This window comes from Passer montanus, unplaced genomic scaffold (assembly GCF_014805655.1).
Source record: "Passer montanus isolate IOZ18808 unplaced genomic scaffold, ASM1480565v1 scaffold88, whole genome shotgun sequence".
NCBI lineage: Eukaryota > Metazoa > Chordata > Aves > Passeriformes > Passeridae > Passer > Passer montanus.
The window spans coordinates 640,764-668,263 of record NW_024374145.1 but is presented as its reverse complement, the minus strand read 5'-3'; the positions used below and the strand labels follow the sequence as shown (position 1 = coordinate 668,263).

The 27,500-nt window shown below is 37.6% G+C and overlaps 2 long non-coding RNA genes across 2 annotated transcripts in view; one reads left to right on the top strand and one right to left on the bottom strand.

The window, feature by feature from the left end:
• LOC120513757 overlaps window positions 1-18,038 on the bottom strand; it is a 76,876-nt gene extending 58,838 nt beyond the window's left edge. Inside the window, exon 1 of the long non-coding RNA XR_005630357.1 lies at window positions 17,973-18,038. This is a non-coding gene — a long non-coding RNA (uncharacterized LOC120513757). The remainder of the gene's footprint in view (window positions 1-17,972) is intronic.
• Window positions 230-27,082, top strand: LOC120513756. The gene is made up of 3 exons (XR_005630356.1): window positions 230-298; window positions 20,708-20,799; window positions 26,955-27,082. It is a non-coding gene; the product is annotated as an uncharacterized LOC120513756 (long non-coding RNA).
• The last annotated feature ends 418 nt before the right edge of the window (window positions 27,083-27,500 follow it).

Here is a 27,500-nt window from a genome sequence, read left to right as displayed (position 1 = left end):
TTTTGGGTTTGTGCTGAACATGGCCTTAAAGATGCAGCAGTGTTTCTGTTATTGCTAAGCAGCATGTACACAGACAAGAGGCTTTTTCCTCTCCTTATCTCACCACTGACTAAGCTGGAGGTGTTCAAGGAGTTTGTAGGGGACACAGCTGGGATATCTGCTCCCAGCTGACCCAAGGAATGTTCCATATGATGATCCATATGGCATCAAACTCAGAATAGAAAGTCAGGTGGCCATTATGGGTGATGAAGCCCTGCTTTCCTGGGATAGCTGAGCCCCTGCCTGCCCCTGGGAAGGGGTGAATTTATTCCTTGTTTTGCTTTGCTTGCATGCACAGCTTTTTCTTTACCTGTTAAGCTGTTTTTGTCTCAAGCCACAAGCTTTCTCACTTTTTCCTGCTGGAGAAGAGTGGGCCAGCAGTAATGGGACCAAGTTACTGTTGAAGTTAAACCAGAAAGTGTCATTAAACTGTACATAAATCAGCTTCTCTGCTGCTGCATTCCAACACAGAAGGACTGAATCATGAGCTGCAAGGGGAAATTTTGTGCTCCCTTTGGTTTTAAAATCCAGCTTTACTACATATCCAGTATATAGAGCTGATTGTTATTTCTTCTTATCTGCTAATTGCTACAGATTGTGATGATCTATTTATATCTTCAAAACTACTCCTAAAATGTACTGCAAAACAGTTGCCTGAGGATTCCGAGGCCAAAAGTGATCAATCATTTGGCACATATTGTATTTTTCTGCACAACCAAATTATATTACTGTTTCTCATTTTAAAAAATCACAACAGTTCACAGAGAGAAAAAAGGCAGGAGCTATAAGAGGAAATATTTGGTTTTAAACCTAATATAAAAGAGAACAGTAACCAGCCTGCAGATTTTTAGTTATTCCCTCTGGATGTGGCTGGTATGCCTATTTTACATAGGCAGACTTATCTTTCAAGGGGATATAGATGCCATTTTGAAGTAACACATTTCAAGCCTACAAAACAATAAAGCACTACAACATTCAGAAGTGGATATCTACACTTAGCTGTGGCTACTCCAGCTGTGTCTGGAAAGCCCCAGCACAGCAGTAACACATACCAGTAACACACACAAGTAACACACACCTAAGAATTGTTGTCCCACTGAGCAGCCTCAACCTCACCCCTCCCCTGTGCTCACTCACAGGTTGTTCTCTGCTAAGCATTCATGGCAAGACTTCATTCCTTTGGATACAACTCACCTTTATGGCATGGGCCAGCCAATAGCATGGGCAGGTGCCCTTTCCTCCTAACCCCTGTCCTGGTCACTGTGAGAATGCTGAACCCAAGGAAAGGATTTGTTGCACAGATAGGATCACTTCTTGGCTGCTGCACTGTGCAAGTCTGAGAGAGTTTATGGTTTATGAAATAGAAGCAAACAAAAAAATCAACCCACCCCAAATTTGCCACTGTGACCATTTCCTCTTTTTCTTCATTTCTCCTTTCCAAGAACCTGCTTGTTGTCTTATTATTTCCATCACTTTTAACTGAGGCTGTCAAATTTCTCCACTCAGAGAAATGGCAAACACTTGACTTTGATTAGAAATGTTTGGTTTGTAAGTGTAATAGCACTAGTATCTACTTGACTGACAATAGCTGAATCTATTCAGCTGTATTGACGGGAGGAGGTCTGGTACCCTGCTTTACATACTTCCCTTCTCCCTTTTTAGCAGCTGTAAGGTTATAACAGGCATTTTTGGAGCTTTTCAATGAGAGAGAAAATGAGGCCTGCAAACAGGTCAGCAGTTCAAAATGCAAATTATCTGCATGTTTTGCTTTAGGTGATAGACTGCCATTGTTTCTAAAGTTGTCTAGTTCTTACTCTGGAGAAAACAGGATGTGTAAAAGGCAGAAAATCACAATTCAAATGAGAATGAAGACAACTATTTTATGGATGCAAAAGACACAGAATACTGATGCATTTTTAGTGCTGAAGCATTAATTAAGACTCTATTCTCATACTACAGGGCTGAAGAACTACCTGATGACTTTACGTTTTCAAAAATGACTTAGAAGCTTAACTGCAAACATGAAAAAAGTGGACATTGAACTTACAAGTAATCTCTGTCTTAACTTCATAATATAAATGCTAGCAGAACATATGCCCTTCTACAAATAGCTCTTCAAAACTTAAGGGTGATAATTGTGTCACATTTTATGTTAGTGTTGTCAAGACTCTACTGTACAGATTCTGAAAAAAAAGGTATCTAAATGTCTGTATTGTTTATTCTGAAAGCCAAGAGGCTTTACAAGTAACAGGATGAGATCTTTGCCCAGGAACTGGTTTTTATATCAGAAATCAGTCCTTCACACTTGTTCTACACTAATTAGCACTGTCAAAAATTGCTGTAGATGAAAAGCTATATTATTCTGTTCCTCCTTCTTTGGCAGGCCAACAAATCTTAATATTTACTGACACAACCCATCTTTCAAATCTAGTAAAGTCTCTTGAGCTTAGTAAAACTGGGGGGGATAGAGTGGGGCCTTACAGCTTTATTGTGTCCACTGCACTCTAATCTCATTCACCTCTCCTGCACAATTCAGCACTTTCTAGCATGCTTTGTCTACATAGGAGGAAAAAGTGCCCTGTTAAATCTATACAAGATTTGCTTAATTAACTTCTACAGAGTTTCCTATCCATACTGGATCTGGCTGGAACAGGACTAACTTTCTTCACAATAGCCCGTATGGTGCTGTGCTTTGTGTTTGTGGCAAAAACTGTGTAGATAACACAACATTGTTGTGGCTGTTTCTGAACAATTAAGTGGACACAACAAAGCCAGGTGAAAAAAAAAAAAAAAAAAAAGCATTTTCTGAAGCACCAAGGCTTTCTCTATTTCCCACTCTCTTCCCTTCCTCTCCCAAACAAGTAGGCTGGGAGTAAGAAAGAAGCTGAGTGAGGACACAGACAGGACAGGTTAGTCGAGTTGGCCAGAGGGATGTTCCATCCCATCCAATGCTCAGAGCTCACTGCCCTCTCCCAGTGCTCCCAGTTTGAAACCAGAGAGAGCAAAAGAAAAGTGTTCACAGGACAAAACCAAGACAGTTTATGAACTGAAGGAAAATGGGAGAGTGGAGGGGAAAGACAACCAAATCACTCAGCCAATCTCAGAAGCCAAACCCTCCCACTTTCTTAAATGACAAAAATCAAGACTGTAAAAATGTCTCCAGTAAAAACTGAGATGATTGAGAATTATTCAGGTTATTAGTGTTCTGTGGCACAGATTCTGCCTTTGCATACACATGCTGACTTTTTACCAAGCTGTATTTTTTCTTACTAGGTTACATCTTACCACACTAAGGCTTTTTGAAGGATTATGTATGAGGGAAAAAAGCATTTGATTCAGCAAGAAATAAATATTTCTTTTGAATATTTATTGTCCATGTGATGATATGGTAAAGTCAGTCATTGTATTGTCAGGCTCTTCATAACAACACCAAGGTCATTTAGAAGAAAAAAATGCCATTTGAATCTGATCTGGACAATCCCAAATACAATTACAAACCATTTTAAAACTGCATCAAGGCCAACAGCAAAGCTGCTAACAGCATAGAAAAACTTGTTCCCAGCCATCTGCCTAGTGTGTAGTTTGATAGATTCTTGGGGATAGTTAAGGAGAAAACTCCCTAGGTACTACAGCATTGATCTGTTAGGCTCTAAACCAGCTTACAGAATTTCTCAAAAATTGAATTGGAAGTCCACACAATATATAAATTCATTCAATTAATTCAACCAAGCAAGCCAATTCTACCCTCAATTTACATGGGTGGTTTTTTTTTTTCCTTTATGACCTCAAGCAAACTGCAATAATTTGCCTGGAAAAATTATTTATTCAATGCAACTTAAAAACATTATCTCCCTGCTTCTCATTTGGGCTTTCTCACATCTGACTGCTGCCAGATGTTACAGGTAGAGGCAGACAGAACATGCCATCTGCACTACTGAATGTCTCAGACACATCCTAACAAGCTATTGGCTTTGTCTGAACATTAATGGCTGATGGCAGCACAGCAGGTGCAGTGGAGGACCAGTGGGAAATGTGTTGAGAAGCCCAGAATGGGCTCAGTATTTAAGTGCTAGATGAAAGTTGGGAGTTGTAAAAAACTCCAGACTATTCAGTACAGATTAAAAGACATTGAGAACGCAGTTTCAATTGCGACTTTCATTTCCAAATAATCCTACATGGTGTTAAATTTTTAAACCAAAAAGTCTGTCTGTTGTATTTCACAGATGTAGGAAATCAGAAACATAATTACCAGGATGTTTATAAACTGAAGTGCATGTTAATAACTTCCTTGACATGCTGCAAAAAGGTCCGAGAGCATCAAGTGGGAGATAGCAGGAGACAAATATGACTATATACACACTTGTACAAAGATAGATATTCCTTAGCTGGTTTTAAAATACAAAGCTACTACAGACAAAGGGCATTCATTACACTTCTGTGCTATTTCTAATCAAACATTTCAGGTACAAGTGCACAAAGCCCTACCTAACATAAAACAAAGAGCATAACAGGATAATATCAAAACCTGGGAGGTTTTTAATCACAGTGTATTAAAAACTTGTTTCTATAAGGTTGTATATAAAGTTGATAAGCATGGCAAGAGCAACTCACTTTATAATTGATGCATCAATATTATTTTTTATTATTTTTGCTATCCTTCAATCCCTCTGTAGCTAGTATCACTTGTTACTTTGGTTTGCAATAATTAATCTCCTCACTAGGTTTCACACCAAATTATTTCACCACAACATGTTAGAGAAAGAGTTAAAAAACTTCAGTTCCTCTAAAAAAATCGTCAAATATATTCCATAGGTCTCAGGAGAAATATATAGTTGCAGGCTTTGCTCTGAGAATTTTCTGGTGTGAGTAGACCAATAAGTGTAGCAAATCACTTCTGAACTCTGCTGACATATCACCAAAGCCTCTTCATGTCAGCATACATGTATCTACTGTGAATGAAATGTCTTTAGAGAATGAATAAATGAACAAAACTAATCCCTCTTATTACTCTCTTAAATGTCTGAGATTAACACAGAGACTGTGAACTATGTGGAAAAATCCCAACCGTGTTATCAGATATGTAATGTTTTCATTTCCTTACCAGCAACTGAACCAAGACCTACTTATTTCACACAGAGAAAACTGTTTGTTTTTAAAGATCACTGCAAATAGTTTTCTTAAAAGGCTGAAGTCGCCATAACTCACTGTTCTCTGACCTTACCAACTACCCAGCACAGCTATAAGAAAATAAGTTCACATCTGAGCTATAATTCTAAAGGTCTTTTTGTATGCCTACAAATTATAATCAGATAATGGGAAAGATACAGGTATTAAAAAAAAAAAAAGACTAGACAAAAATGTGATTAACAAAGTGATGTGCCTGATCATTTCTGCTCATTAAAAATTTAATGACCCTCTACTATTGCCTCTCAGTCCCTAAATTAATTTCAAGTTTCTCTCAAACACACCAGATAAATTCTAGTTCAGACTACAAGCTTTGCATTGCCCTCCCATAAAGAAGGCGCAGTGCCAATGACAGAGCACCCACAGATCCCTCCCCCACTGCCACCACACAGGGCAGGGGCCAGCAGCCCACAGCAAATGCCAGCCCTCTGCAGTCACTGCCAGGGAGGGTCTCACATGGTGAAGAGTTGTACATGCCTGCACACACTTCAGCTGCTGCCACAAGCAAGTTCAGAGCACTGAGATGTGTTACTCGTGGAATAATGAAATTACCTGGTTTGCTTTGCTGAAGGGAAGGTGAAGATCACACCAAGCTCCATCTGTTCTGCATCACCCAAGTGCTTCATCAACCAACACAGCACCAAAAGGCTGGAGGACTCTTTGTTTGCTTTCCCCATTTAGTATTTATTTTATTAATCCCTGACTAATGCCTTAAATTCTATCCTTTGAATATATAAAGTAAATAAGGACTTCCGTTAAACAAACAAGGAGGATTAATTTCCCAATAACAGAACATCCCAGTTGTTCTCCAAGTGGACAGAAAAAACTTGTGGTTTGAGATGGTTCGTTTGGGTCTTTTTGGTTTGGGTTTTTTCAGATTGGTTGGTTGGGGGTTGTTTAAGTTTAAACTCCCAAAGCTTCCAACTACTTTAACATATCTCATTCAGTAACCTAAAGCTTTGGCAGCCTGTATGCCTATCCATTTCTCAACATTTAAATGAACAGAACACAAATTGAGAGGACAGAGTGCTAATTCCATAAACCACAGTTAGATTTGGTAATGCCAATAGCTCCATTAGCATCAGTGAAAGCATTTCTTTCAGGGTAGTTCACGGGTTTTTTTTACTTTTCTTTCAGATAGATAAGGGTGAAACAAAGTGATTCATTAACTTCAAAATAGCTCCATAGGCTGTCAGGGGTATGAAGTAGATCCATTGTTTAACATTATATTTTCTGACTCTTGCCTTTATGATCCTTTGAATAATTAAAACCCTTGAAAGCCTGTTCCATTAAACAACTAACTTTCACCTCATTAGTTGCTTGGATAACTCAAAGGCCAAAGGTAATATGAGCTACAGGTAGTTTTGAAAAAATGTTCATTTCTTTGTGTTGACACTCACAAACCCTGTCAGCAGAGATCTATACAGCCTATATGACTGAAATACAGTATTAATAGTAGATTTGAGTTCAGCAGCAAAATACCACCAAATGATATTAATTGTAACCTGATACTGAATTAAAGGAGATTAAGCTCTTAAATTTTAAGATTTTTATGTCAATAACATTTGTGATATTTCTTTCCATGTGTTCAAGTTAAAGGATACTTTTAATTTAGCACAAGTGCAGATAATATTTTCCTCCAAATGAATCAATATTAAGGCAGGTATCAGTTATAATCTTTAGAAAAAGCTTGAGCCCAAATGAACACACACAAAACAGGACCTGATTCCTACCAAAGAACAGGATCAAACAGGAAGAGTATTATTTCTTCTTTCTTCCTCAGAAAATCTTACAGTCTATATATCATCATTAGTGAAGTGGAAAAAAAAAAGGGTACCAAAATATCATCCCACACTTTCTTTAATCATATAAAAAAGTCATCACATAAGCATTATTCATTCAAAAACTGTCTCATTTTTAACAGCCTGGGGCTAAAGGGAGATACAGATGGAAGAAAGTTAACAGAACCATCTACAGAGAGGAACTCATCATGCGAAGTACTGTTTCAAAGGAAATAAAGGATATGGAAAGAGCATTCTGCACTTGATCCACTGCTAAATATAGACTGGAAGATAGCCATTTAAATGCATTTATTCCTATTTATATGCACATATATGCCAATTACTTCTGTAAATTTGTTTCCAAATCAAGCAGCTTTGTAGGACCGTACTTGCACTAAAATGTGAGAAGGTTAAAGAAGTTTCCAGTGTGGCATTTTCTTTCCCTTAATGATTTACTTAAACAGACCAAGATATTGGATCTCTTTTTAAGCATTAGTTATGAACATTCTTCAACATAATTATTTTTATGGCTTTATGAACTGAACTGTTGCAACATCTTTGAATATTTAACCAGTAGCAAAGATGTGGCTTTTGAGAACACAGCTGTGTGACATCTCCACTGTCATAGCAGCAATATGTATATACCAAATCATGTCACCCTTCCAAGTTCTATGTGTCCAAACATAGCCTGGGAAAAACTTAAACTGAAGAACCCAATGTTCAAAAGGAACGTAGCTGAGTAAAATATTTAATATGTAATATACATTTCACTATTAGAAGTGAGATATAAATCCTCTATTGCTGTCAAAGGCTATCACAAAATCCCTGCCAATGCTTATTGAAAACTCTGCTGTGCTACCAGCTCAGAGCTCAACATCTTCTATCTTCTTTCATATCAAAAATGACATTATTGGAATAAAATTCTGACATGTAAGACCGAGATCAATCTACAAAGCACAACTATATACAGGTAGCATAATCTGCAATTACCTAGCCAGTTTCAAAATTCTTTTTTTTAGCGAGAGGGTACTGCTCTGTGAAGAACAATGCTTCAGGCAGTACAATTATGTATCCTAAAAGCTGAAGTTAAGAGAAGACCCCTGCTAATGAGGAGCACTTCACAGTATAATGAATACTGGTTAAGAACAAGCACAAACACAGAAGGACTTCTCTTCCCAAATACTACAGACAATTTCCTTAAAAGCTATGTCCAAATACCAAAGATGTGATCCTTCTGAGGAGATCCTGTTTCAGAAACCCTGGCCCAAATCACACATGAACTCATCAGGTGTCATGCTTCTTGGGTTTTGACCTCAAATTGCTGGCTGTTCTCGGAGAGGTCTTCCACATATAATTTCACTGATTCTAGTAAGTTAGTTAGATAGAGCACAATATATAGTTTGAAATAATAGTACGACAATAATAAGAGTAAATAATAATAGTAAAACAAACTTATGATCTTCATAGTTAGGTGCACAGGGGAAAAACTAAGCCCTATTTTGACTTTTTCACTACTACTCTGCATATCATAGCAGGACTGCTGATATTAGTTGATAAAACCTAAAGCCTACAGCAGCTTTCACTGTGCTCAACACTGTTGAGTAAACCTACAGCAAAATGATTCCTCACACTGTTTTCTTCTTTTGTTTTTACCACATAAATTAGCTGTGATGTCATTTTTTTTAATGCCACTCTGTTCTTACCACATGGTATGTTATAAAAAAATCTCTCTCAGGCCAAACTCTTTCATGAGTGCATCTTTTTAAGTATGATTGACTGATTTGAATGCAAACTTAAAGTGCAAGTGTACACTTCAAAAGCCCATACTTTGACACAGGCAGCATCCCCCACACACATTTTTCATGCCCTCCTCACTAGAGAATGTTTCCAGCCACATGGAAGAGGCTGAGCTGAGCAGCGTGTGTGCATTAGAGCCAAGAAAAGAGCTGCCCAGCATGGTCTGCCTGAGCTGCACCCCAGATTCTGCCAGTTGGAAAAATCAGAAACTTGCTGCCATCTGAATTTTAAGACTATATCTTGCTGCTAAACTCCCCTTGATAGACCAGGGCAGCTACAGGATACAGAGTGCCTTCAGGGCTAAATTCTCTGAAAAAAAAAAGATTCTTTTTACCCTTTTTTCTTTTTTTCTTTTTGCCATTGCACAATATGGCAGCTCAAGCATATCACCTATTTCAATATTACACCACTGAGCAGCACAAGAGAGCATTCCCTTGCACTAAAATAAATTTGCTGGAGAAGGAAATAGCAGGAAATGAAATGAAATGCACGCTCCAGTTTCCAAGGAAAGCATGTTAATAGCTAATACATAGTGGAGGGGAGGAACAGTAAGTAAAATAAGAAAAAAAAAAAGGTATCCATTAGAAAGATCTTGTTCAAGTGGTGTTAGGGGAAGATCAGCAGGACCTATGGTGATCTGCTGAGTAAATGCAGGTCATGCAAGCTGAAACTGCCAAAGAGCAGCTTTCAGTGACATATGCAACTTCAGCATTTACAATGCAGGCGATTGAACAAAGTAGGTTTTAATTTTTAGAAGAAAAACTAACTTCCATGACCTATGGATTGGGAAGAGCTACCAGGATCAGTACAATACTGCCTCTCTCCACAGCACAGCTCCTCAGGCTAATGGAATACCATACACCCCTTCCTAATTACTGCTTTGGGAAATCAATCAGCTCTGCCATGGAATTGCTTATTGTGAAACCAAGTATTTTGCCCAAGCATCACACACCATACTGTTTTGTACTTGTCAATGCCGGAAAAACTCTTTTGATACCATCTACTGACTTAAATAAGACATCATCATGCAGGGAAAGCCCCAGGTCCTTTCAGCATAGATTTGGTAGGTTTCCCACCTCTGCTTCCCCTCTCCAGTGGGGTCAGGTTATTACCAGCAACAAGTTTTGTCCCACTTTCACAATGTGTGACCTGTTGAACAAAAATCTGCTGAGTAAATGCAGGTCATGCAAGCTGAAACTGCCAAAGAGCAGCTTTCAGTGACATACGCAACTTCAGCATTTACAATGCAGGCGATATTAAAATTCAACCAATATGACTCTTCATGGCAGCCTTTTTCAGAGCTATATGCTGACTAACACTTTAATACAGAAGAGTATTTTGTTTGCTTTTTGGTATATATTTCTCAAGGAAAAGCAATAGCATATAGTACAGAATGACTGAGATCCTAATTACCCCAAGTAAATATCCAAATCCAAGTTCTGTTTATATCAATATTCCTATTCACCAGCTATTGCCCACCAATATGAATTCTGTTTGTGGTATTTTCTTTGACACACAGGCACATAGAGGGTATAATTTTAAATTAGTAAATTAAGATTGGTGGGCATTTTTGTCACTTGTGTCAACCATATAAAGTTAATTCCTGTGAAAACAATGGCATAGGCACAAGAGATTTCACTAAGGTCAAGGTTTCTCTCTTGGAAGAAATGCAGTGCATGAGCAGAAACCAAGAATCTGTAGAAAAGTAATTAGTAGTTCTAGATTTGTTTGGCTTGGGTTGTTTTTTTAGCAGCATTTTTACTGTAATTTATTAGTTCACACATTAAGTGTGGTTTACTCAGAGGGTCAAATTGGTTTAAGTTTGGGTTCTGAGGGACAGTCTGCCTACCCACTTATTTAGATGGATTTTTTTTCAATTATATCAGTACCCTGCCCAAATCATCAGGCAATTATATAAAAAATTTAAGAATGAAATTGTGGGAAAGCACAGTTTTGGGTAGAACTTCATGAGAAAGTCCCTCTCTGACTTCACTGATGTTTCTAATATTGTCACTGTCCAGAATTTTCTTTCAATGTTGGACACATGTATTTGAGTCCAAATATAGACTAGAAAGGTCATTATCATTGAATCTGTTCAGCTGTGGTGCTGAGTACTCCAAAATGCTCATAAAGGTCACAGAGTTATCCCAGTTTCATTCAAACAGCACATTTGTGAAACCACTCCTTTGTTTGGCACTCTGTACCAAGAAATGCTTAGCAAAACAAACATTTTTTTAATGGACTGTTCAGTGACTCATGTCAGGCCAAATTAGGTTTTAATTTTTAGAAGAAAAACTAACTTCCATGACCTATGGATTGGGAAGAGCTACCAGGATCAGTACAATACTGCCTCTCTCCACAGCACAGCTCCTCAGGCTAATGGAATACCATACACCCCTTCCTAATTACTGCTTTGGGAAATCAATCAGCTCTGCCATGGAATTGCTTATTGTGAAACCAAGTATTTTGCCCAAGCATCACACACCATACTGTTTTGTACTTGTCAATGCCGGAAAAACTCTTTTGATACCATCTACTGACTTAAATAAGACATCATCATGCAGGGAAAGCCCCAGGTCCTTTCAGCATAGATTTGGTAGGTTTCCCACCTCTGCTTCCCCTCTCCAGTGGGGTCAGGTTATTACCAGCAACAAGTTTTGTCCCACTTTCACAATGTGTGACCTGTTGAACAAAGAATTGTTGAACAATATTACTGCACCAAAACACTTGCTATGATACCAAGACTGACAGAAGGCCAACACCAAAAGCCCATCATTATCTAATCTAGCAGATTGATTTCTTTCTACTTCTACTTATCTTACTATGGTGACCTTTAACTTAAACACTTTAGAAGGTTTTTTCCTAGTAACTAGTATATAAGAAATTCAGATTTTACATACAGTTTTTACTGTCATTGTGCCTCAGCTTGAATAAACACTCAAGTGAGCTCTTTTACTTTTTAGGATAAGACCAGAATCTTTTTTTTTTTTTTTAATCTCTTCAGAGTCCTAATGTAAAAATAAATTTGTTTGAGTTCTATTAAATACAAGCATCAACTGTCAAGCTTCCCCACAGGGACAGACTAGAACTTAACATTCAAACCATGGCCTAAAGCTAAAGCACAGCAAGAAATAAAGTTATTGAAAAGAGGCCTATTCCATCAGTATGGCCCATTTCCAGCCAAGCAGTCCATCCAGCTTGATCAATAACTTAAAACATGGTTATCATATTTAAAGTGGCCCATTTCAGACCCATTCATAAATGCAAGGCAGTTTTATCACCAGCTGCAATTTTCCTAAGGAACATAGGAGATCACTAAGACAGAATGCCTGGAGAAACTGACACTCATGAAAATAAGACAACCTAATACATTAAAACATAGTTAGTATCATTCATACTGTACAGAAAAAGTAATGTTAGTCAGGTTTGTTTTTTTTTTCTTTCTCTGAAAATGCCTATTTGAACACACACTCGGGTAGTGGCAAAACACATTAGTAGCATGCACAAATTCTTCTCTTTTACCCTAGCCTGTTAGGCACAGAAGCTACACAGGATAAAAATAATAAAAATTAAGAAGTTAGGCTGGCTTTACTAAGATCTTCACTATTTAAAACTTCCAGAGAGTGTTACCAGTGAGCAAGCCCTGTCAAACCTGCTGACACTGAGTGAAGTGACATCAGTTTGTATAACTGCAATTTGAAATCTTCTAAAGAGCCTTGTATGACTAAGTAGAGTGCTCTAACACTTTTGGCATTTGTCTACACAGACTGAAATATTCATGCAGATGGTCTTGACAAAGAAAGGGCACACTGAAGTATCTTGGAGATACTTGGATGTGGATGCATTGATCAGGCAGCACATGAAGTTAACTAATGCAAAGCATTAAATGATGCCACTTCATCATGGCACAGAAGGAGATTGACACTATCACCACTTTAGGTGGGTGTGCAGTCACCCTAAAGCAAGAAAAAACAAATCATCCAGAGCCTGTAATGCCTCTTGCTCAGCACAGCAATGCTCAACACTCCCTGCTTACTTTTTGGGTACACGATAATCACATTTTGTCCAGAACTGCTGGTGGTGTTGCTAACGAGGCTGACTGTAGTTAGCTTACAACTACTGGATTTAGAGCAAAGAGTTGAGAACAGCACCCACAAGAGGAATTCACCCCATATTTTTCAATTAAATCCATGTATGCAAATAACTGAATACATCAAAACCAAAATGGCCTATGGGCAGTAAAATATTCACATTTTCCCAAGTAAATTTTGTGTTAAAAATTGTTGTTTCATTAAACAAACATTTTCTCTACAACTGGAATACATGGGCTTGGAAAAAATACTAAACCACAAAAATCTATGCTTTTTAGTGCACTTAAGTTGGACTGCAACAACAAATCAAACTTTACCCACTTCTGAAAGCTGTTACTAATCTCTCCTACGGGCTACACATTGGGCTGTCCTCTGATCTGTACCACAAAAACAATAGGATACTTCCTTTGCCCTGTTGAGAAATGCTGTTTCTGATCATACTGCTGATGAAATAGGAGAACGAAATTTCCAGCGTGACCACATTTATACTGCCTGCATAAACTCAGAAGACCCTAAAGCTGATAGTAATTGCAGAAGGAGAAAGAGCTGGTTTCCCCCCCAGTTTTTAATAAAAATATGTCTTGCATACAGAGATGAGGGGGTGGAGTTTTCAGTGCCGTCTATTCAATTCTTAATTTACTTTAAATATACATTGACTTAAGACAGCTACAGGATATGCCTACCAAATGAAAAAATTTCTCTACTGTATGTGAAAGGTAAACTTTTTCTTTGATTCACTGCAACAATGAAAACTACCATGAAATTTCATTAAAAGTGAAACTGACTTGTTTGTAAGAGCTGGAACACACATGAAAAAATGCCCCCAGAGTGGAAACTAAATTAGCAGTGTAAGTCTTAGAAGGAATTCTAAAGAATCATGATTTTGAAAACTCAGCTCCACACTAAATCAAATCAAAATGCCATTCCACAAACAGAAGAAAATTCTTGTCTTTCTTCTGTGACAAACATGTATTTTCTCAAAATACCTCTAACAGACATATCCCTTCTTTAAAATATTTATCCATGTCTTCAATCATTGGTAACAGAACAGAATTCTATTGTTTCTTGAGGCTTCTGTGATGCACGTTTAGCATATTTTTGCAGAATGAGTTTTTTGGGGTTTTTTGTGTACACTTACTTGTCTTTAATTTAAAAAGTACACACACCTTTTATGTATTATTTCCCCTAAAACAATCTCAGCCAGTCTGGATCCAGCCCTGCTACTGCTGATTCAGCAGCACGGCTATTCACGCCAAAGTGTAAAGCAATTAGAGATGAACCAGATGAAACAACAGCACTTTCCATTCTCTAAATGATGCTGGAGTGTTTTCACAGCTTTGTGTGTTTATAACTGCAGGATCCCTATGCCTTCACCCTAATGCTCCCCTCTGCCACTCTGACTTGTAACCATGAACAGAGGAACAGATTATAACCTTGATAGTCTGATTATCTCTGTCCTGTTTCTCTGTGCTACTCTATAATTTTATCAGTGATGTCTTAATGCTGACAGAGGGATGCATTTCAGCTAAACTGTCTAAACATTAGCTGTTCTAGAGAGGAAAGAACTCCCCAAGCATCAGAGTGTAAGGAAGACAAATTATCAGACACTTACCAACACCAGGCAATAGGCAACAAAGAAACAGCATACACACAGACCATACAAAATATACTTTATTTTCACAGGTTAAATAGGTTTAACATTACCATTATTTTTAATATTTTAGCTTATTTTTTTAACTTTATAGGTGAGTTGAATTTCCTCAATAAATTTCCTCTCTCTAACTTTGAGTATAGTTGAAAAAATGGCCCCAATTTCTTGTCAAGCAAAATTCAGTGATGAGACAAAAAATACACCAGGTGTGCAAAATTACAACAGAACAGAAAGAAAATAATCTCTGATGAAAGAAGGCAAGCTGAGGATACTGTGTTTAGAAGTAGAGGGATTCCTAACAAGGTCAGTTTGTTTCCATCACAAATGCATGCAAGGGATTTTAGTTTCTTGAAAGCTCAGGTGAGGGAGATTGATATGCTCATGTCGAAAGAATTAAGAATGAGATGTTAAGTCTCTGTTCAGACCCAGAAATTTGACTTTCACTTGCTAATCTATTATTTTCTGAGTATATCAAGTACTTTACTTCTTCAATGCCATTTTTAAGGGAAGGCTGCTGAGAAGACAAACTCATGGAGCAGATGTAAGGCTGAGCACATACCATGGATCCTTCAGCTTTATCTTTGGAAATTATTTACTCGTCCATTTCTGCCCTGGAAGCAGTGGATTTTATTTTTTACTCAAATAGCAGGGGATTGTCTGGTGGGTTTTTTGGTGCATGAAATACAGACTTGAAAAGGAAAATATTAATACTGCCAAGGAGCACGTCAATATCAAGTAGCGTCCAAGAAAATAAAAAGCTTTAGGATCTTAATTCATCCAGCACTGTTCCTTTTCTTGTCTGCAGCCAGTAGAAACAGGTGACATAAGGGAAGCAAACTGCAAAAGAAATTACTTATAATTAAATTAAATATGAAGACTTAAATGAAGAGGCATATAAAGATATTCTGAATTATATGTTAATTGTTGCATCAATTGTTTTAAGTATTTTGGAAATGGTGTGTCTGCAGAAGGAAATGAAAAGCTACAGAAGGCATACCTGGATGACATCCTGGGTGGACAAACAGGGATAACATTATATTATTATCCTAGAGCTTCTTAGGAACAACTTTTATGTGTACTTCAATTAGAAGACAAAAAGATGCCAACATAAGACCAAATGCAACAAAATAGTGTCCAGTATGCCAAAATAAGAAAAACAGAAGTTGCCAGAGTAAGCTGGGAAGTATCTTATGTTGATATATGGAGCTATCCCACAAACCTGCAGAGATGAGAGAAGAATTTGGAGACTCCTATTTTGACATTTTTTTTCAAATGGGAAAAAAATTTCTTTAAGAAGACTCTTATCCCAAGTGAGAAATAGACCAGGAAAAAGACACAAGCAAGTAGTTGAGTACTGGGTATAAAGGTAAGGAAGCCATTAGTTTTTTAAAGTTTAAATTCTTAAGAAAATAAATCTTTCCTAGATGCATTCAATAATATGTCCAGATGTCAAGTTGCAAGAAAAAGTCACTGTATCTGTCCAAGTTTGAAATAATATCTGTTTGAGATAATTGGCACTGTAGGTGAGGTAAATCATATGACAATACTATTGAATCATTTGATGATATTTATTTGGAGAAGGATTGAGGGAACAAAAGGAGATGAAGAGTGGGATGGGTGCTTTGTGAGGCCCAGTCTGAAAGAAAGTAGAACTTGATTTTGGATCACTCAGGAAAAGGAGATTAAATCAATATGTCTACAGATAAAGATATTTTAAATCTAGTGGCATGTTTTGAGAAATGATCACTAAATCTCAAGTAGGAGATATAATTGATAAAATTTACATATATGATTTTTAGATTTGAAAATATTCTGAGGAGGCTGTTATATAAGCTGAATTTTGTTATTTACAAGGAAAATTTCCAGCTGTGCTAGATAGAAGATGCACTAGGATAAATTAAAAAAAAAAGGATTTGGGCATCATTTAGCCCAAATCACATCTGTTATAGACAGGTAGTAAAACCAAAGCTCAGTCTCAGAGAGTAAGAGTCAGCAACATTTCTAGTACCAGTATCAGCATGTTATAGGCTGCAGAAAGAAACCATACAGCAAGAAGAAAACTATCAAGAGGAAGAAGGTTTCTCTAAGTCACTGGAGGCTCAAACCTCTTCCAAGGGCTAGTTTTGTGTTTTGCCTACAATTCTTTAATAAAAACATGTATGTGAAATGAAAGTGACTTCTTTATTTTCTTTTCTGAAAAACAAAAAGTTGTGAGTTTTTAAACAGCAAAATAAATCAAAGCATAAATTTGAATATGAAAATTTGCATATGAAAAACTGCTATTGAAGAAAAATACAATAATTAATCTTCTCTCTATCTCATGATGAATGAAAGAATTAGGGGTTTTAGAATCAGGTCAGACTATGTCATTTATGCAGTAAGAGGAAGGCACAAGGGTGTAAGATTGGTGGGCAAACAGAACAAGTGAAAACAAATCCAAGTTCTTTTCTGAACTCCTCATGAAACTCTTGTAGGTGTCCATGCTCTGAAGAACAACAAAAATCACAATGTCTGAAGGAGAAAGAAGCTTCCAAAGCTCAGAAAAAAAAAAATTGCTTTTATGCAACCTTTTTTTATTAAATTCAGACACCAAAGAAAGAAGTAAGAAATTAAAGAAATCCCACATTTTCTAGCTCTTTCTACAAAACCATCTCTGCCCAAAGGCAGAGTGACAAACAGAGATGTTAATTCAAGAAGACAATCTTCCAAGTACCTGAATAACCAGTGAAATGCAAAAGGAATTCATGTGAGCTTGGTTACTCTTCAGTCTCTTGGAAGAGCAAACCAGCACTTCACTCATAATGTGTTTGACTGGCAAAAAAGTGTCTTGTGCAGCTAGAACAATAAAATGCTGCTAAAACATTCAAGAGAGCCTTACATGAGACATGCAAAACCAGGAGCTTATAGCAGTGATTTATTTGAAAAAATATCAAGCCCCCATTACTGTGAAAGGTTCTAACTTCATCTGAAGTAAGACAACTTTCTCACATAGCACCACCTCGACCAGCTACAGAAGAATTGTACTTTGACTCAATTCTGGGAGAGATTGTCAGGATTGTGTGCATTCAGTTCTCTGAGAAACTGAATCAAACATGTAAAAGATATGCTAATTCTGAAGCATTAACATTTTTCAGAAATAACCTATTTCTACACTTCTGAAGCTTACATACCACTTTCTAATGCCCCTCCTCCACTTCTGCATTTTAGTATTTTCCTTACAGCCACTAATTAACACAACAAAGTGTAGCAAAATTGACAGGTAAATTATCCTTTAAGAGCATTAAAATATTTTCCAGATAAACAGTCATATCAAAATATGTTTAAGTGATGATTTTTCTGTGCTAAGTAATGAAAAACATTTCTAAATATCTACATTGCAAATTTGCATCCCACCTCGAGGTTTTTTTAAATTTCTTTCACATAAAGTACCTTTTAGAGAAAGAGAAAGCTTCTTTTCCTACTTCTTCATGCATTGCCTTCTAAAACCAACAGGACCCAATATACCAGCCCCTGCCTGTACGTGACAGGGAACAGCTGAACCTCTATCAGCTGATTCTCTATCATCCTCTGTTTGGTGATTACTCATTCCTCTCTCCTTCTCATCTGGCACCAAAGCAAAACCTGCATGGAGTGCTGAGATCCTTCTTCACATGTTGAGGCTTTCACCTCTGTCAAACTCGTTTGAGTTTGGGCTAAAAGCATACATGTAGAGCATGTACACCTTTTTTTTTTGTTTTGAATCCAAGATAAAATATGAAATAGATGTTTTTATGTCGTTGGATGTCCCAAGCTAGCAACCATCATATCTCTACAAAAAGGTAGTAACAGTGGACCAGTTTTCTTTTAAACCTCTGAAATATGGCAACAGTCTGAACAGATCTCTTTTCCAATACTAAACTATTTTAAGGATAGGATGTTTAAAACCAGTTTTGTTATTTCTATGTTGCACTATACCTCAAAAAAGGAAGTAAGATCCAGTTTTACCAAGTTCTAAACAAAGCATGGTGGTAAGAAGAATTACTGAAAAAAGTTGCTGTTAAATTGAGAGCGCAATTTCAAGTGCCTTTGACTTCAGACATCCAATTTAAAATTGACCACAGACATTCAATTTAAAACTAAATCTGAAAAGAAATATAAAGAAAAGGTAACTCCCACACATCATGGGCTCCTATATTCCCTTGAAACAGAACAGAAAAAATGCTCATATCTAAAAACCAGAAGAACATCACTAAGCCATAGCCTCAGAGGCACTCTGCTACTCTTTGTAGCTGGAACATCTATCAGACAAACATAAAATTGTAATAAACACACATTTACCCATTGAGGCACATTCCTGAATCCTGCTGGGCAAACAGACATGTCACACAGCCTTGTCCACATCTCAAGGGAATTCTATTAACCAAACATTGGTTCAAGATCATGTCTTTCCAGCATTATTTTGTTTGCTGCCTCTGATCGGCCCACAAAAGAGCACACAAACAAGGCAGTAGAAAGCCTGCAACACAGTAAGAGGCCTTTTATTTTTGTTTTGTTACACCACGTGAAGAGCAAGCTTAATTAAAAAGATTTTCTGAAGTGGTGTAATTAATTATAGGACCATTACATAGAACAGTAACTGTAATTGATAATAAAAGATTGCTATGTATACCAAGCTAGGAGCCAAGCCAAAGACCAAGGAGAAAATACCAAATTTGAGTCCCAAACTTTCCTTTGGAAGATTTTTCCCTTTGTAAATATTGAAACAAAAAATAAGGCAGAAAAAAAAAAAGGGCTTCATAGTTGAACAGTCAAAGCCCACAGAAAAAAAATCTCACACTGAAATTGCTTCAGGATGTGTCCAATAATATTCCAGGAAAGGCCTCAAACCATTTTCACCTCTGCTATCTCAAAGGAATCCAGATTTCATTTGGAGAACTATAGCTCCAGAGCATGAATCTCACAGCAGTCACAGGCAAAATTCTCCTGAGAGGTGGTGGTTTGACTAGCCTCAGGTGAAGAGAACGAGCCCAGCATTGCCACAGCTCCAGTATGTGCTTTAACAAACCAAGTTACTGAGTGAAAGAACTGCTGCAGTTATCACTCCAGGCTGCTACAGTTATATCATATAATGTGCAAAAAGTTATGAAAAATTTCAGTCCTTCCCCTTCAAGAGTTTATTTGCATGGAAGTATTTCACCACAGCATAACTTAATGCCTTGCAGTCTAGAGGACTGGGTTGCACTGCAAAATTGCAGGGGTAAAAAGCCTTCACCAGGCTTCTCCACCAGCACAGCAAATATGCAGGTGCCTGACTCAGAGGCACTGAGAATCCTCAGTTATTTAAACACGAGGTTGTGTTTAAAGAAAGGCAATATACCATGTCACAATATCCGTGTCACCCTCTCCAGATCTGATTCCTGACATTTACACTGAGTTCCATCCTCTTCAGGAAAGAATTTAGAATGTACAAGGATTAATCATTTCTGCTGTTCTCAAATCCCTCTCTGTGAGCCAATACACACAACAGCTTTGCTGCTTTGGCATGAATAACTCAGCAACTAAAAACCCTCTAGCTCATGAATACACTGGACAACTGACCAAACCCTGTTTCCAGCTCCCTTTTTTCACAGTCTATTCCACACAACCAATCTCAAAAGTTATACACAGTATTGCTCTATGTAGAGCCCCTGACACGACAGCAGCATTTTGCAACTCAGGCTGCAGCAATCCATGGCACTTGGCCTGCCTCTCAGCAAGGTGAAATGCATATCACAACCTCCCTCTTTGGTTACAACATGACTTAATCTGGCTCTCTTAATAGAAGAGCAAACAAGCCAGGCTCAAAAAATCACCTAAAGCTTTGATATGACTTTCACTCCCCTGGGAAGCATGCCATGCATCAAACTGCTGTCCTGCTCTGTAAAGAAGTATTTTCCATTGTTTATGTTCTCTTTGTTCAGGAGTTGTTACTCTTTAAAATCTTGTTCAATTATTAAAATCTCAAGTGCAAATATAAAGCGATCAGTGTAGACACTTACCTTGGTAAAGCCCTAATTGAAAAATGAAGGATATAAGATTTGCCATGCAGATCTAGCCACAAAATTATTTCCAGCATAAGCAAACAGACAATAATTAATTGTATACAGACTTTAGGTTTAATCAACATTGTGGTTTTTGTCTTTCAGAGCCTGAAGCAGTCTCAGATGGATAAGATTAGGAGTCTGAAAGATGCATAGTAAGACTGGAGAAGATATTGCCAGAAACAGTCTACCTTTCAGTAAGTATATTCTATACCTAACCATGCCTTCCATCACCAGAAGACCTAACTTCAGTGTAAGGGTTAGAAAAGAAAGTAACATGCAATAGCAAGGTGCCCCAAAGTTGAAAAACTTATTTAATAAATGAACCAACGATCTTTTCCCTGCCATCTATAGTCTTTGATAGTATAAAACCCACCCAGGGTACTATTAAATGTAGTAAGAAAGAAATTCACAAGAAATTCACAATTTGAAAATGTTTGGATTATGCTGTTTTAGAACTACAAATACACTTTAAAAAAATGTTTAGAAAATTCTGAATATGATGAGGTGTGCTCTTTTATACCATCCAAACAAGCTCTCTGGAACACCAGAGAGCCCATAACAGTTACTGCTTCATTTTTTGACATTCTGCATTTATGGTATATCAGAGATTAAATATGGATTACCTCCATAGTGCACAGAATTAATAATTTGCATTTGTTTCTTATAATTTTTACTCACATCACTGTTTGGAGAGACACAAAATAAAACTAGTTTCAAAGTAAGTTGTTAGCAAGACAATCAGAATTTTTTCTTTTCCACCTGCACACATGTCAGGTGTTGTGGTGATGTGTGTGTCAGGAACTTTTATCAAGTCCCCAAAATCCTGACTGTATCCAGTGTTCATCCATGCTTACATACAAGTTTGGATTAGATGCCAGTTTAGATATATTTAAGACCTTAATGAACCATAAGAACCCTGCCTCAGCTATTTATTTATTTTTTTTTATCAATTGCTTTGGTAATGGATAATGTGTTGCAAGACTGCAACAATTGATATAAAAACAGCACACAGCCTCCCCAGCTACTGATCCAGGCAGGAGGGCACTGCTGTAACCCCACATCTTGGTAATAATGTAATTCCTGTATTCACCCATAAACACAAACTCACCCACAATCATCTCATTTTTACTGAGAAATTGAAAGGGGAGAGATAAATCACTGTCATAGGTAATAAATACACTGAGAAGCCAGGTGAGATAAAAGCTTTTGCCCACACACTTCTGCTCTTCTGACCACTGAGTGTTTGAGGTCATATCTCTAATTGTGCTACAAGAAAAACCCACACACTAACTGGGCTTTTCACTTGCTCTGTGCGAGTCCTGTTTGGGATTCTGCAAAAGGGTTTGGTATGGAAAATTAACTCAGGTTTCAGTAAATCCTAACACGGCTTTTAAAGAGACAAGAACTTTCAACACCTGTATGACACAGCTATCTTACTGAAGAGAAGTTCTTACACCAAATAAACCTACCTTTACATGCGGCAGTACACAACCACTAAAAACCCCCAAGGTTTTGAGTTTGTGCCATACGAGTTCTTGTTACCCAAGCCTGAATTCACACAAGTTCTTGGTGCCTCCCAGCCACATGAGTTTGCTGTTTGTTGCCCCAGCAGCTCAGGTGAGCGAGCATGCTGTGTGCCAACATGTTCAGCAGTCATCCCATAACACAACAGGGTGCTCAGAGGCAAACTCTGGTAAATCTCACTCCTGTAGCTCACAGCTGCCAAACCTGAATTCCCACACACTCCCCTGCTGCCTATCTACCAGAGAGCAGAAAAAGTGAAAATTATCACTCCAGATTGCAGCTTCCTCACATGGAGCCACCTTAATTGATAATTTCAAATGAACCTCCATACTTTAAAATGAAGTACATACATTTCTCCATTATGCCTTGGAGAGTAGATTGATAACAGGAATGAAGTGGGAAGGCAAACGTTAACCACTCAAGCAGGATTCTCCAGGGCTCACCAGTTAGCAACCATAGACAGAATTATCTATTGCAGTCAAAAAGAAAAATATTATTGTGATTAATGGGGGATTTTAATAGCCAAGCTGGATTTTCTTTTCATTTAAAACAAAAACAAACAAACAACAAAAGAAAAAACCTATAAAAAAGCAAAGAATAGGGGTGTGCATGCAAAAAAGTAAGCCACATCTCTCTGGAGACCTGGATGTAGAGAAGCACTCCTGTAAAGAACACACAGGAAATACTTTGGTTAGCATATTTTCCAGCCTGGTAACATCATAGCCCTTCTCTTGATATCCTCAAATCAAGCAAGGGATATTTCTTCTACCCTTCCCAGATCATGGTAAACCAAATCAGGATTTTAATGACTAAGGAAAGCTATAGAAATTTATGGTATCAACATCTAATCCTGCTCATTGCTGGAAGAATCTGAAATTCAAAAAGTCCCTTGTTTGATCCAAGCATTTTATGCAGTCAAATTCTAATTCAGTTGCACATGGTTTCTTTTCCCCATGGATTCAAAATACCTGAGTCTTGCATTTGCCACAAAGAAATTTGTTTGGGAAGCATGGCATCCAAGCCCCCATAAATTTTATCTACAACAGAGCCAAACCTGTGCAATCTCAGACTTCAATACTGGGCATAGCCCAGAAATAGGCCCTGGGAACTCAGGTACAGTGTCATGCTGCAGTGATATATCCTGCTGTCTTATAAGATGATCTTAGAGATCAAGAAAAAGCTAACAAGATCTTAACAAAAGACATTTCCAGCTGCTTCATGGACTGCCCATTCCAAAACTAAAGAATTAAACTTTCAGAAGTGCTGGGACTGCCTTTAGATGAGCAATCTATAAGGTACAATTTAGGAAGGAATGTGTTGGACCTTGGATTAACTTTTTGCAAATCAGACTTGGATTTAATGCCTGCAAAACCATGCTACATGTCTACCTTGTTGCACCTGCAACACTTCATAGGGAGTAAGGGAGTGTTTGAAGACATGACAAATGTGACAGCTGCTCTTGTTCAAGGATGAAAACTGTGAAGTCACTGACAAAACTCAGGGTGTAGGAGTTAGCCCTCAGTGTGTGTCCACCTTTGGGTTTGTGGGTAGACTTGGGTTTACCCGAGACTTTTTTGTAAAAATATATAATGTTTGAAAAGTCTGAATGGCTGTCTACCTCTTTAGAATGACTGGTCTTGATTAATACTGTTAGAATTAACCACCAAATCACTCTTACAATTTCTAAATAATTTCTGCTAGCTCAAGAAGAGGTGCCTGCCAGCTGAGCTGTAGTATTCTACTGTTAAATGAACTGGCTCCCTTTCCCATTGGACACCCTCACTTCAAGGGCAAAACAAGCTTCAAGTGTCAGAACCTCATTCCTGCAGACAGATCCTTACAGACACATGGATCCAGCAATGGAGGCCAGGAAATTTATTTATGCACTTGCTCTTCCATGGAGCTCTTGCCAGTCATCACAGCTGTGCACATCAGGACTTGGCAGGCTTTAGGCCTGCAATATCTTCAGGTAGGAGCAGCAGTCAGAATTTAAAGTGCAAAGTCTCTTACCAAGACCCTGTGCAAGGGAGAATTTTAAATTAAGTTTTGCTTATGCAAATCACATCTTTCATACTCAGAATCTGACACTGAGCAAACACTGTAGGATGTAATAGCATTGAGTGAAGTACTTCATGGAGAGACTTGAATCAGGAGCCAGATAATGAAACAACTGCTGTCATAAGGCAGCTGATTATCTCTTTTGCAGTATTCCATGTATCTCTCAGCATGTAGAAAAATGTTTGAGGCAAGCTTATCCTTGTAGCAATAAATTAAAACATTTTGGGAATCTTGTTTTCCAAGCAAGTTTAATAGACAGTGACACTTCTTTGATAGAAGTCAGTTTAACCTAAATCCCACCTGCTAGTTTGCAAATAGTGACAATTCAAAAGGTTAATCTTAGTAACAGATTTGATGGCCTTGATTCAAAAATAATTTCACTCAAAACTAAGTTGCACAAAAACAACTATTTCTTGCTCCTGCCACATCCAGCTGTGAGAGATTGGAAGAGATTGCAGTCTCAAAAACCTTTTGGGTGCACATGTAGGGAAAAGAGGCAGGTCAGGTCTTGCTCTGGTGAGGCAATACCATGCTCCATACACCCCAGAGCCTGTATCCCAGCCCTGCAGTGGCTGCCCATCCCTGGCACAGCAAAGGCAGTGCTCCACACCCACCTCTGCAGCCCCAATCCAGCCCCACAGTGGCCAGATGACCCAAAATCCTACCTGGGGGAAGGGCCCAGGAAAGCTAAAGGGTACTTCACCCAGGACACAAGGCAAGCACAAGGGATGCCCTACCATCCCTTGGATTTTATATCAGCTGGACCTTGCTGGAATCAGAACTGGTCACTATATTGGCTCTTTTCTATATATGTTCTGTATTCTAATTCCCTCTTCTCAGAGTTTTGAGTAACTCAAAATTGGATAGGCTTGGAGTTTGTGAAATTGAATGAGCTGAAGTTAGTGCTTCCTGAAGTGTTTTATGTTGATTGAATGCTGCCCTAAACCTTTGTCAAATTTCTGATTTTCTCAACTTTGTCAGTAAAGTTTTTTTGCTGTTTTTTTACCTCAGTATTTCTCTTGTGTGTCTAACACAGTACATGAAAAGCTGTAAGCCCTTTTAAGAATCTTGTCAAATGAGTTTTTGAGGGCCTTACACCAACATAATTAATGTAATTTCCAACAAATGTAATAAGAACTGTTTCAATTACCCTACTTCTCCATTATTCTCCATAATATCTTCTCTTTTGGAAAGACTAGACTGTCTTTTATTAATAAAGTGTTAAACTGATGATGATGCAAAAAGTCAGGGGAAGAGGTGAGGAACTGTCTACAAAGGAAAAATTGTATCATACATTATTTACCCTGTTTCACTCAAACTCCAAAGAAAAGGGAAAGACAGAATAAGTGACTTAATGTGAATTTCTGGATTAGACATGCAGATGAGTTATAAGGATTAAGGTCAAAGGATAGATAAAGCACATAAATCTGCTCAACAGTCATTAAGATGCAGATGTTTTATTTAAAGACACTCCTAATTCAGACCAACATTAATAGAAAAAAAATCTGTTAAGAGCAGCACTGCCAGATATCTACTAAAACAAGTTATTTCTGAATCTTTGCATGTGACCTAGGCTAGTGACACTGAAATGCAATTAGATAATTAGATAGACTTCCTTTTTGATGAAGTGCTTAAATCCCATTTCAAGGTAGTATGGAAGTGTGGAAAACACTGTGTACTATTACAAGTACTATGTCAATCCTTTGTAGTTAAAATTGCTTTTATTCCAAGAAAACCTCCTTACCTGACATAGCTTATCAGCTAATTAGTAAATACCCACAGCCACATATCCAGTTAAAGGTCTATGAGTACACTGCACAAGCACAAAAATTAACGTGTACTATTCTGAGGTTGAGTGTATTTGGAAAACAGCAACATATGGAACTCAACCACTTGTTCCAGCAGTGTCCTGGTTATGCCAGGAGGCCTTTGTTGCCATTAGATGTTAGAAGGCTTTTTTTTTCATCTTACACAAAACACTCTGCTTGCGTTTCTGCCATTTAAAGTGCTGTACATATCTCTACAAGCCATGAAGTACAGAGTATTTTATTTTATAAATCTTTTCACATGTTGACTTATGCAGGGTTTTAATATGCAATGATCAGCATGCAGTGCTTTGGAGCTGTTTTGTTCTGTTTATTTCATATAATTTTCTATGTCAGCACTTTAGAATGGACCCTATTCGGTTTTATTGCCATTCCAGAAAAAGTCACCATCAACTTACTTAGATGACTTTTTGTATTGGACTTTTAGTTATGAAGAGGTCAATCTCATTTTATGGGCTAGACATGTTTAGCAATCTTTTATTTTTACTGTGGCATCAAATAAATACAGATAATACAGAACAGAAAATCAAGAAAGCATAAAGACCTCTAAAAGCAGGAATTGGGACAAAACTGTGAGATATTTTCACATCCTACTCTTGTTCAAAGAAGAAACACTTAAAGATAAGCAATATGTATGAGTGGCACCTCAAAACATGCTATAGATTTAAATGTCTGTTCAAATTTCCATAGTAAGTCCTGCTTTGTGCAACTAAAGACTTGTCAAAGTTAATTTCCATCAATATGAAGTCTGGCACAACGGTCTGTAATTTATGTGCATCTCCTCTCTTCTAATTTTGAATAACAGTTGATGCAAATTGTTTCAGACCTTTCCAATATTATGAGAAATTCATAACTTTATTGCTTTTCTAACCCAAGAAAAAAAGCCAAATAACAAAGAACTGATATAACCAGTTGAATTTCTCTTACTTTTTGTTTTCTAGGAGTTAAAGGAGTCTTTTGGAACTACTTTAAAAAACTTCTTAACAAAGCCTACACAGACTATATTCCAAAATTACAGATTCAAATATGTAGAATCAAAAGGACACACCATTTAACACAATTTATAAATCAAAACATATAAATGTCCACTATGGAATCTCTTGCTTGGGTAAGTCTGCTTTTAATTTCAGCCTAAACAGTTTAAATATTAAGTCCATGATCACTCCATGATAATAAAAGCTTTATAATGGACCATTCCTCTTAGAGTAAGCCAGATTTTACTAGTCTTTAGGAAAGGTCTGTAGTAGGACTTCAGTGTCAGCTTTGTGAAAAAATACTCATCCCACTTTGTGCGCCCATAACATGTGAAAGCAGAGAGTCTGAGTCATCCTTTTGCACACACCAGAACAGATCCATGAAGAGACAATTATTGAAATTCCCTCAAAGCTCCTCCCCAGTCACAGAACACTCTGAGTTGGAAGGGACCCAGAAGGTTCCTCTAACTCTAAAGTGAATGTCCTAGACAGGGATCAATCCCACAATCTTGG